The 11,190-nt window shown below is 39.4% G+C and overlaps 1 protein-coding gene across 1 annotated transcript in view; it reads right to left on the bottom strand.

The window, feature by feature from the left end:
- Nucleotides 1–1,416: 1,416 nt before the first annotated feature.
- SMPX (small muscle protein X-linked) overlaps nucleotides 1,417–11,190 on the bottom strand; it is a 40,502-nt gene continuing 30,728 nt past the window's right edge. Inside the window, exon 4 of the mRNA XM_010725712.2 lies at nucleotides 1,417–2,997. The gene's annotated coding sequence lies outside the window, so the exon portion shown is untranslated. The remainder of the gene's footprint in view (nucleotides 2,998–11,190) is intronic.

The raw sequence follows: 11,190 nt of genomic DNA, 5'->3' as shown, positions 1-11,190 counted from the left end.
GACTGAGAGGGGACCTGATCCAGGTTTATAAATATCTGAGGTGTGGCGGCCATAGCGGTGAGGCCAGTCTCTTTTCAGTGGTACGTGGAGACAGGACGAGGGGAAACGGACATAAGCTGCAGCACAGGAAGTTTCGCACGAATGTGCGTAAGAACTTCTTCACGGTGAGGGAAGCACGGAGCACTGGAACAGGCTGCCCAGGGGGGTTGTGGAGTCTCCTTCTCTGGAGATATTCAAGTCTCGCCTGGACGCCTACCTGTGCGACCTGGTGTAGGGAACCTGCTTTGGCAGGGGGGTTGGTCTCGATGATCTCTGGAGATCCCTTCCAACCCCTACAATTCTGTGATTCTGTGAAATATGATGAAACAAGCACACTTACTCATTCAGATGTGATGACTGTTACGCAGAATTTTTTAATCTTAAGAGCTCTGTAGGTTTTATAAGTTGAAAGACCATCCTCCATCAAACTAATTGTGAAACAGGCTTGGTCCATTCTTGAGTAGAATGGGATTTCCCTTGCTGTGGTCTCCAACCACTTGTGATGTGAACCCAGCCTTCAAACTGTGGAGAGTACCAAGCTAATGGGACTTCTTCCTCACATGCTTGTGTACTGCATTGCTGACAGGTAGAAGGAAGTAATAGGTATCTGCCAACTAAAGGACAGCACGGGGAAAATTTATGTATAAGACTTTTTGCATGGAAAAGAAAATTCAGAGCAGCCTGAGCCAGTAGGACTAAACAGTTCCTCAGTTTTCCATTGGAAGAGGCTTTCCCATTGCTCCCAGCTCTCTCCATCCCCTGCAATTTCAGCTTGGAATTTTCTTAGCTACGAGATGAGGGAGAAAAAACACGGCCTTAGTTTTCTGCAGTTCTCTGAAGTGTTTTTAAAGTGAGTAAGGAATAATAAAAGCTGAGTCCCTGACTCACCTTGCCTTTAACATGCTTTTGGTTCAAAAGGTTGTGTTTTCTCCTCTTTTAATCATCTGCATATTGACTGAAATAATGTACTCCCGTATCAGTGACTGGTAATGCGGTGTGTAGGGAAATTACTCTTTTTTTGATTGAATAGACATGTTAATCTCATCGGTATGTAAATGAAAGATGCTCCTCAGGCATTCTGCCTCTTGAGATTTTCATATCAGCCTATCTTTTGGGGATGTTCACCTCCAAGGATTATTTTAAGAGAAAGCATGGAACAGGATACTGAACAATGTTGGTATTACATATTGAAAGTAAAAAATACAAGAACTAAATTGCAGCAAGTATGGCTCCCTTTGAATTTACTGTACACAGCCACTCAAATATATGCTTGTAATAATGTGAAATATAAAAATATTGATATTTAGGTTTTGTATTGTGTCACGTAGCAAATTAGAATTAAATGGATGTCACTGTTAGTAACATTCAACTTGAAGCTAGTTTTCTAACCAGAAAAATCATCTTTATTTTAACTGAATAAACAAGAGCCAGGCAGAATTTCAGATGATGTAGAAGAATTTCTATCAATGGTAGATGAATATTAGTTCAAAACAGCTTCTCTTATCCCTTCATAGTAAATGACACAAAGACTAAGGGCATACAGTGTATTAAATTTCTCTAACAATAAAATTTAATTTCCAAAAATAGAATCTGCATTGAACAGTCTTCATTTATGTACAGTCAGTATAAAACAAGTGTCAGGGATTAATCATTATGTGTTGGTTGTTCATACATCATTTTTGCTCAGCATCAGTATTTCTATGTCTCTCCTTTATTTGGGCTTTTGAAGACAGAGATCCTTCAGCTTGCATTTCAGGAGCATGTTCCTACAAGGCTGTTTGACCTGTTTATTTGTAAGAGGCATGCTCTGAAAGTAACACCTCCTATTTTATTATGTTGATTCATGATGACAGAGGCAGATACTGGTGGTATGGCAGCAGAGGTTAACCTTCCCACCAATATCCCATCACATTTTGTTGCTGTGTGACAGATGGCAGCAGAGGGGCATGGAAGTGCAGATGAAGCAAAGGTGTGTCACTGAATTCCTCCATGCAGAAAAAATGGACCCACTGACATTTATCAATGCTTGTGAATGTTTCTGGAGACCAACCAGTAGATGTGAGCACAGTGAGGCAGAGGATGGTGCTTTTTAGTGGTGGCAACAGTGACAATAGGTCACCTCAGCTGGTGCAGGTTTTTACAAGCACAGCATGCAGGCTCTTGTTCATCACTGATGAAAATGCATAGCTAGGAGTGATGACTGTTAAAAAATAGTGTTTTGCAGCTGAGAATTTGTTCTATCAAATAGTGTTATTGTGCTCTTTGTATCTGTTGTAGTTTCGATGAAAATAAATGCGAGGTATTACTTTCAGAACAACTTGCATATAAAGATTGAAGGCTCACACCTTGTATTTTTTCATTGTACAAGGTTAAGGTGAAGCGTGAACATCAGAACACTGGTGCATGTTTATATTCCCACGAAAAAGAAATACTTTGGCTCTGCAGCAAGAATTTAGCTAAACTCACCATAAAGACCACCCCTTTTAGTATTGTCTCTCCCTTTATTACACATAATCCACTATTCCTGTTCCACAACCAGGAATACAGAACAGGAAATCACACATTACATTCTTCGTCCTTTGATGAAGTCTTTTTAAAACTCTTTTGCCTATATTCATTCTTTTTAAAAAAGAAACCAAATTAATTGTAAATAATTACTTTTTCTTTAATAAAGCATTTATACCACTTTTCCTCAAACTTCTAAATATTCTATTCCCTGATCTCAGATTAAGTCATTCCCGAATATATACATATTTCTCATTAATTTCTGTGCTCTCTTATTTCATCAGTACTTTTCTGTGTTAAGCAAAATGGACAAGAAGAAAGTGTTGATATAAATGTACAAAGAAGATGTTTCCCATGGAGTGTTGCAGAATTAGGAAGTTCAGTCTTCATAAAAATATATAAAACATTTCAGATGATATCCATTCATGGAATCCGTTTGGTTTCTTTTCAGACCTGCATAACAAATACAAGACCAGAAATTAATAATTTATCAGTGATCTAACAGATGTTTCAAGAGAATGCAGGGAAGTACCTGCAAGTTGTAAGGTGGAGTATATTCCCAGCACTAGCAGTGTACTTTTTTACACCTGAGCTCAGAGAATAGAGAGTGGGTGTGAAAAAAATCTTGATCCACTAGCTTTTTCCACCCACTATCCAAGAATCCATCTGATGAATCTTCATGACTCTCTCAGAAGCTCATGATCTCTTCAAGTGTTGAGTTTCGCCCTCCCTTGTCCCTCTCCATTGCCCCAGCACTACAACTTGTCCCAGGGAAGTCCCAGTGCTATTCCAGCAGGCACGAACTGCAAGTCCTGTGGCACAAGACAGCAGCAGGACTGTGCACAGATCCTGTTTCTGCTTTAATTTTCAGGATCAACCAGCACTGAACACAGTAGAATCATAGAATCCTTAGAGTTGAAAGGGACCTCCGAAGGCCATCTAGTCCAACTCCCCTGCAATGAACAGGAAGATGCACAGCTAGATCAGGGCCTTACCCAGCCCTGATCTCAAGGGATAGGATGTCAACCATATCAACTAGTCAGTCTGTTCCAGTGCCTCACCTCCATCACTGTGTAAGATTTCCCCTTGTTCTAACACCACAGAGCCTGCTAAAGAATCCGTCCCCTTCTTTCCTGTAGCTCCCCTTTAGATACTGAAAGGCCGCTATCAGGTCACCTTGCAGCCTTCTCTTCTCCAGGCTGAACACCCCCAGCTCTCTCAGCCTTTCCTCATAGGAGAGGCGTTCCATTCCATGGATAAAGCTCTTGATACAGTACACTCGATGCAGTAGCACAATAGTGCCTGTTGTATATATCCCATCAGTGTTAATTTATTTATTATGTTAAGCAGTGTAAGGGGGTGTTAGCTGCTGTCTGAGGAATGATAAGCAATTTCCATTGACCCATCTGCAGTGATTCCTTCCTACATTGTCACAGCTAATTTGAAACAGCATAGGGTCTAATCCTGTTCCCTCTGAAGTTAAGGGGTATTGGAGGTTGCCATTACATCAGTGGTTCCAGACAACCTCAATACTGAGGAAAGGGGTTTGAAAATATCTTTCAGTTTTTCAAGACATTAACTTTCTTAGAGCAGATGTTTAATGAAATAAGATTTAAGTATTTGGGGTGAAGGAATATCTCTATATATTTTTTTTAATTTTCTTAAATTAGTGAATCTGTATTGAATGCTCAGAAAGTAAAGAGAAAGCCACAGGATGGTGAAAAAATGGCAACCTTCTGTATTTCACAATATGTCATTTAAACAGGGTTTGCTACACTTTGTGTTGGGGCTGTATACATTTGAAGAAATATTGGAGGGACATTCAAAAGACAAACTACTTAGCTTTGAGAAGACACTGGTGGAGAAAAGAGGTGCTGTTCAGAAAACCCTTATATGAACTCTTTGGAAGTGTTGGTAACTTTCGAATAAAGAAGTCTAAAGAAAAATAACTGGAGTTGAAAAAGGAAGAAGGAGTTATTGTCCAAAGGAAAGAGATAAAAAACAAACAAACAACAACAACAACAAAAAACAGTGCTACTAGCACGATCTTTGGCCATTAGCAATCAAGCTTAATCAAGTCTTAAGCTGACTCAGTGATGCAGTGTACTAGTCTGCTTCAGCTAAAACTTCCCCACAATCAGGTAATTTTATGTACTTCTGATCTCAAAAATAAAATCAAACCTTGAAGCTGTATTTGATGGCTCCCCAGGATATGCATGCACGTGTAATCCTGCCCTGTATAATTACTGCCTGCCTACACACACTCTCTTATGTTTCAGTTGAATATTCTCTTTCAAACTATTCTGTGCCTGTTCCTGAATATCACAAGGTGACTGTTTTGCAGTGGTGGGTGGATAAAACATTACTAGCTATGATTAAATGCAAATGCTCATGCCTGGGCTCAGAATAGAGGTATCTATTAGCACCGGTGTGCTCAGCACAGTGGGCACAAAGAAATATAATTCAGCACTTTGTGGCACAAATGTTTTCAGATCCTTCCACTTAAAGAGGACAGTGTCAGGCTGTTTCTAAATATATTGTGGGCAGAATGAGTGACAACTGTAACTCAGCATCCTCTTTTATAGGTTATGTGCCTTTTTTTATATACCTTTCTAGCAAATTCGTGGTTAAGGTTGTACTTTCTTCAAGTGCCATCCTGTAGGAGACATCTGCCCTGTGTAGGAACTCCACACCCATCTTTCCCTACCTTAGTCACCAAGTAGTTTAGCCTGTCCTTGTTTCCTGAGCCCATTATAGCAACTGTTCTGTGCTATGCACACCAAGACACCCAGCCTTGATGCAGATCTTGATGCGGGTATGAAAAAAATAGAGCCAAACTTTCATTAATAGTGCCCAGTGACAGGATAGAAAGTAACCGACTGAAATTGGAATCATGGAATTTCATGTAGACAGGAAAATGAACCTTTTTAATGTAACAGCTATTTAACACTGGTTGCCCATAGAGGCTATGTAGTCTTCACCCTTGGAGTGGATGGGCCTGGGTGTCCACCTTCAGAGCACCCAGCCCTCAGAGACCTGCAGGGGCTGCCTGTGCTCCAAGCAAGGGTCAAGACAGGTGATCTCTAGAGGTGCCCTCCAACTTCAACCAGCCAGTGAGTTTGGGCATTGCTTATGGTCCCAGGAGAGCTTGTCCCTCTGTTGTGAGGGTCAGGGTGGTTTTGTGGATGAGGTGAAAGATCCTTATTTGCCCCTGCTTCTCTGCGGGTATGTCAGTGCATTTGCAAACTAAAACAACAGAGTGTTATTTGCCATATTATTGTGTGACTAAAACTCCAAATAATCAGCTGCTTGGGTTATTTTCAGCTGCATGCTCAATTTCTTCAAGTACTCCCTTATCCCTCCCCAGTTTTCAATCATTTTTCCCCTCATTGCTCCCAGATATTTGATACTCATCTCTTGCTGAAATTCATGTTAATATCACTTAATACTTTGACGACCTCAAGGCTTAAGTGTCTCAGCTGGCATCATATCACATAGAACTGAACATACATTTCTCTTCTTCCCCAATGGCACAGGACTCTCATTAGGCAGAACATCGACCAAAAGGTCTGTTATTTCCAATCCTCCCAGTCACAACAGAGATATAGCAGACTTCATCCAGAGAAAATGAGTTGTCTAGGAGGCCATATACCAGAAGGAACCATCCCTGGAGGCATTCAAGATTAGGTTGGATGGGGCCCTAGGCAGCCTCATCTGGTGGGTGGCAGTCCTGCAGCCTAAGCCATTCTATTATTCTACGAAGACTCATTAATTAACAAGAGGAGCAAAAAATTAATACAGCTACCAGGACCCTGTTACTTATGATCCAAATGCAGGACCAACCAAACTGTCATGGTAAGCCTTACCACAGAGCTCAGATGCAGAGGAAAATAAAGCCCAATTCTTGTTCTTGAATTCTGTATAAAGCACACTGCTTGCAAGTAGTGCTATTTTAACACCTGCTAATAATATTATCTTTCTCTCAAGTGTACTTCCCGCTCTCTGGTTGCTTATAATTGCAGTCAGTGGACCCTCTATTATCTCCCCGTGATACTTCAATCCACTCAGACCTCCTTCTGGCCAGCTACAGTTCTCTCTCCCAGCTCCCAAAGGCACATTATTTTTAGAGCTCAAACTCCTCCAGAGATCAACGGGAGTCCATAAACTCAAAAATAGGTTGCTTATGGTACATTAAAAATCCTTACAGTTATGTTCTCTGGTTATTCTTTCAGTTGCTGCAGCTTATCTACTAGTGCCTCTTTTGCCACTTCAATCAACCTTATTCTGTTGAACAACACTGCATTTTAAAGAAAACAGAAAGGTATGTACTTGACAGAAAACGCAAGCTTAAATGTTGTCATGATTAAGGACAGATTTAAGCACAAGCTTAGAAGCTTTCTTGAATCACGGAATTAGCTTTTTTTCCAGTCCTCAAGCCTTTCTTCTTTCCCATTTTGAGAATCTGCAGGGCTCTGATTACAGTCAGTGAGATGCCACAGTTAGCTTCTGTAGCAAAAAAAAGGCTAGATTCCTGAATTTTTTAAACAAATGAAAAAAATGTAATGGCTATTTTAATGTAAGAGATTATTTAGCTTATGTGTTTGTTCAACATAGATGAAACTTTTAAAATAAATCTAAATAAATCCATGAGTTTCAAAATCTCACTTAAAAAAAAACAAAAACAAAACAAACACAGTTTTTAATGTTGCATCTCCTTTATTTTTTTTCCCTGCTGTAAATGTGCCGAGAGAGGTGAACTGCAAGCAGATGAAAGATTTACTTAAAAAAAAAAAAAAGCACCAGTAATCCCAAACTGTCAGTATTTTCTGTTCTACAACATGTTAGTTGATGGTAGAAGAAATAAGAAACGAATCTAAATGTTGTCTGTACCTCCATACATGCAACAAAATCACCATGTTCAGTGCTAATATTATATAATTGAAGACTGTACATGAATCACCAGATGGCTAAGTAAAATTTCTCTTTATCGAAACAGCTTACAGCCCTATGTATTTAACCCTAAAATTCTGATAAGGCAGCTGATTTTGTAATAAGTGCCCTCACAAAGGAGAAAACAGGCATATAGCATTAGCACTTCATAGAAAATCAGTGATTATAGCAAGTGCACAAAGGTTCAGTAAATGCCTCCCACTCAGCAAGCTTCCAAAGTGAACCACATGATGTTTACTCCTCACCAGAACCCATTTATAGATCTCTTACTCACCACTGTCACAGTCGTACATGCAATGTTTAAGAAGGCAGCAAAAAGTCCTCCATTTGGGAGGGGACGGGGTGGTTACAGTGAGAGAATTGCGTCTTTTCTTTAGAATAGTGTTTCGCCAAGCAGTGAAACGTGGTTTAAAACATGCAAACTTTAAAGTCTATAATCATTGGAAAGCATTAATTACATACCCTGGTTATACAGAGATTGACAACAGGCATGGAATGGATGCTTGAGAAAATTTTGCACAGGAAAACTTTGGTTAAAAAGGTAAAAAGTGTCTCTTCAAGTGCAAAGTGATGATAATGACTTCCTACGGAGTTAGGAGACCCAGGAGAGACTTTTGCTCCCACAACTTTTAAGTGACATCTGGGCATTCCCGGTGAATAAGCACTCTGGGAATGAAAAGGGTATCAATTTCAGTAAGGTAAGAAGGGAAGAGGTCATGAACTTTTCTTAGTCTGGAGCAGATTTAACCTAGAATTCCAACGCACTGATCTTCAGAAGGAAAAGCTTCTGCAAAAAGGTATGTGGAATGTGAAATAAAAGTGGACTGTCTCCTTTGGCTCTCTATTTCTATTTCCCTACTGGTGAAAGCCTTGTCCTTCCTGAGATAGTAATCTGAAGTTCAAAGTGATCTGCTTTAATTCAACTGCTCTCACTTCCCGTTAGTGGGCACCACTTGCTGAGATCATCTTCTCCTGTTCCACTGCTTTAACATTGATATCATGTCTGGAATTACTGTCTGCACAAGCAGAGGAAGAAGCAGTAGGAAGTTAAATGTGCTCAAAGTGAACATACTAGAACTGTGATGGGGATAAGAAAGACCACTGAGATAGCAAAGAGAGCTTCATCCTTTGAATTCCCTCCAGTGATAGCTGATTGACTCAATTAAAAGATCTACTTTAAATTAAACCATGTTTTACTTCTTCTATGTTTGGATTTTTTTTTTTTTTTTCAAATTATTTCAGCATATTTCTTATGTTTCTGGTCAGGAGAAAGTAGCAGCTCTCACATACTTGAGCACATCTCCTAAAACTTCTCAAATACATTTCCTCTGACATATGTTTTCTGGGCATGGCCCTGGACAGCCTGCTCTAGGTGTCCCTGCTTGAGCAAGTGTTGGACTAGATGGAATAAGAGGTCTCTTCTAACACCAGTCAACTTGTGAGCCTATTCTCCTGTGAAATATTGAAAAGATTAAATAGTTTCTCCTATTTTTTGGTTCCTTCTCTTATGTTTTGGCTTCTTACCTATAGTAAATTGAAATGCATATGAATGCAGTTGAAAAACAGATTCACACAAATACAAGTGTTTCAGTACAAAAAAAAGTCAGATTTTTTTTTTTTTTGAGGTTTATCTGACAAATAATGTCAGAAACAAGTGTTGAAATACAAAAATTGTCATTTTTATGACAGCTTTTTCTTATCTTTATCATGGCACTTACTGAAAGACATACGTGCATTTTCTCATGTATATGTTGTTCTTCAAACTAACTTACATCTATCTGTAGGCAGTATGGCATGGGGAACTAAGGAGAGTTCTGACCCAATTTACTCCCTATATGCTGCCGTAGTGTATAACATCTTGCTCCCTACGCTAACATAAAGCTTAGTCAGCAAAGAAGCTTGCAAAGGAGAGGCAATTCAGTGTGGTGGCTCTGAAATGACAGCTATCAAGGTCTTTCAGATCAATATGTTATGGCAGCAAGTTTACCTCCTGCCAAATATAGAACATAACTGTGACAATTTTGAAATGTATAAATTGGGCACTCAGCTGACATTACATAATTAAGGAGAATGGCATTGCACTGAACTAATGACTGCTGTAATAGTTTAAGTGGTAAAAAAGATTAGATAATAGCATGTGTTGGAAGCTCTTTGGAAGATTTTTGGCTCTGCATAGTTGTATTAAACTGTGCATGGTTGCTAGGCTGTCCTCTTAGTTATTTGGAAATTGGAACTACTTGGGCACAGCAGCTGAATTAAGTAAGTGGTTCATGGTGAGTTAATATGCATGAAAAAGAGAACATGTTAACATTCATAGATGTATTATTCATGATGAGGTTTGTGCATGGACTCCTGGTTGAAGCCGGTTGAAGCAGCTTCAAGGTAACCAGCTGCACTGTGGCCTTCTCAAGATGAGAAGATGCCTGCAGCTGGGTAAGTGAGGAACAGATCTCACACCTGAAAAATGTATTATGATTTTTTCCTTTTAAATAACATCTGTTCTTAGAGATGAGCCAATCTTTCCATGTGTACGAATAAGATAACATGAGAGAGTGTAGGTTTCAACAAAAATTACAGATTTTACTGTTGTTACATGATTATAGAGTCATGGAATGGCTTGCATTGGAAGTGACCTTAAAGATCATCTACTTCCAGCATTGATCATTACTTCCAATCTCAAATTAATTCACTGACAACTAATGGCAAATTGGTCTTTCAGAGACCAGTAGACTTCATAGACTTCTGTGCTTATTAAGTACCTGATCATTTGCTTTGGAAAGTTAAAAAATATCTGTTGTATAGAATGTAAAGAAGTCTAGGTGCTGCTTAGAGTATAATATCTTGAAGTTTTTCTCATGTTATGTTCTCATTAAGCCTTCCTCCCTGCAAGGAACTGGAGAGACAAACAGAGGTGGCAACTCTCAGAGGATCCAAGCCAAGTTCTGCAGGGCAGGGTCCCACATTTAGGAACTCTGTCTAAGGACTTCAGTGCTCTTACAAGCATCTAGAGATCCTGGGCTCATACAGACATCTGGTATCTCCAAGCTCCCTGCTACAGATTTGCAGTACAGAGTCAAGCAGCTCTGCAATCTGTAAATAGAGCCCTCAGCACTCCTTGATTCCATGTCCAGGCTGAGAATCTTTGGGGTTGTCAACCCACCCCACACCTGGAAATCACCAGGTTGCCCTCACCTCCCAGGATATTCCTAGGAGAGATCCCAAGAGCACATGCTGATTGTTTCCTTGGGGAAATAAAGGAAAACTGAAATATTTCTGTTTTTTTCCTGAAAGTATAATAATTCAAAATTTTGGATCTCTGAAAAGACCTGATGCCCATAAAGCCATGATTCTTGACATGAGTTTTATTGTTTTTCTGTTTTTCTTTTAATCAAAAACAAGATGCAGATGATGCAAATGATATTACACATAGTTCCTAACAGATCAATGTGTTGCAACTAGTATCACTTTCAGAAGTACAGCAAACAAACAAACAAATCAGATTTCATCATTTCCAGTGAAAAAGAAAGGACAGGACATCTTTCTAATAACAAACGCCTCTTCTTCCTGATTAATACTACTTCAGAAAGTTTTGGATTTGTAATCTGTGACAAACATTATACTCCAGGACCATGGAAATGTATTAGGAAATTTTCTCCCTTCTCCTCAGTCTTATCAGTCTCTTTTTTTTTTTTTCTT

The sequence above is a fragment of the Meleagris gallopavo genome, chromosome 1 (assembly GCF_000146605.3).
Source record: "Meleagris gallopavo isolate NT-WF06-2002-E0010 breed Aviagen turkey brand Nicholas breeding stock chromosome 1, Turkey_5.1, whole genome shotgun sequence".
Lineage (NCBI taxonomy): Eukaryota > Metazoa > Chordata > Aves > Galliformes > Phasianidae > Meleagris > Meleagris gallopavo.
Note: the sequence above shows the minus strand (reverse complement) of the source record. Positions and strands in the feature narration are given on the sequence as shown.